The sequence below is a fragment of the Cynocephalus volans genome, chromosome 9 (assembly GCF_027409185.1).
Source record: "Cynocephalus volans isolate mCynVol1 chromosome 9, mCynVol1.pri, whole genome shotgun sequence".
Classification (NCBI taxonomy): Eukaryota; Metazoa; Chordata; class Mammalia; order Dermoptera; family Cynocephalidae; genus Cynocephalus; species Cynocephalus volans.
The window spans coordinates 108,368,303-108,369,745 of record NC_084468.1 but is presented as its reverse complement, the minus strand read 5'-3'; positions in this window follow the sequence as shown (position 1 = coordinate 108,369,745).

Sequence of the window (1,443 nt, the reverse complement as noted above, 5' to 3'; positions counted from 1 at the left end):
TTAAGGACCTTCTATCTTCTCTTGAAAAGATAAGGCAGTTGAGACAAACAGAGAGATATTAGCTGCTATTATTGTTATGACTATATTATTATATCACCACTTATACCTGAACCAAATTTCCCACTCCGCCCTTGGTAACTAAACCTCCCCTCCATGGAGGATGAATCATCCTCATAGTCTCACCCTCAATGGGCTTCAGTTGACCTTGATGGTGGCCAGATCAGGTGAAGCAGTAGAGCAGACCATCTCCTTGAATATACTTATTGCAGTGGTTTGTTCAGAAGCAAAGTACTGATTTCAAACATCATCATGCAATAGACATTTTTTAAATTTGGTGTTTCATAAGAACACCTTAAGCCAGCCTCATTGAGAAAAAGGAGGTTTTTCCTGCTAAATTAATTTTCTGGACCCTGAAGTTTAGTCTTTTAAAAAGATTCAATTTTTTTTTTTTGCATACATTTTCTCACTGATAATAAACAGAACATTGCCTTGTTAGACAAATTATGTAGACTATAATATAATCTTATCTTACTGTTGAGGTCATTTTATGACAGCAATTGCAGAATTGCAGCATGTTACCAATCCTTGGATTATAGAATCCTGTAGAATTTTTCAGCCCTATATTACCTGGTCTTGGGCAGCTGTGCTTTTTTAGTTTCCATACTTGTCTGTTTATGATAGTTTCCTGGTGTCCTCAATTGAGCTTACCGGTTGTCAAATCAACTGACATTCTTACTATTCTTTCTCTAGAAATCATCCCTCTTCTAATTTGGGGCTTCTAAATTTGCTGTGGTTTTGGAGACCATATTACCATTCATGCTGCAAATATGAATCTATGAATGTATTTATGAATGTGCTTCTGAATGTGTAGGATTTGTGGCTGCTTTTAAAAATTATGCAATTGAAAAGGTAATGACTTTTAAGGGAATTTGAGTAAAAATAGTAAAGCTAAGGATAAGTATCACAGAGACTGCACACTCTGCAGCCCTCTGTAATTGCCAGCACTAGGTAGCTTTAAACTTCCTGGAAGCCAAACCAAAGATGAAAAGGTGATCAATTAGTTACAGGCTCACAATGCTCAGAAAACAAAAACAAGCCAGCTACTCAGAAAACTTACTACCACTCTTGACATTAAGACCTAAGAAAATTTTTCTCATAAAAAGCATGATATAAGAATAGATAATGTCTTCAATGGCATTCTAACAATAGCTGGCATAATACTTGTGTATTTCAAATAGTGTTTCTTTTAAAATCTCTTAATATAAGCCAAAAGCAAAAACCCAAGCAAATAACATCTAAAGTAAGAGTAAAAATAATCAGACTGAGGACCTATGAGATTCTCAGTAATTAACACGTACAAACTATAATATATGGGGCTTGTGGTCACTACTTTCCTTGACAGAAGGCTGTTGGCACAGATGAGTACTTCCTAATTGACAGCTG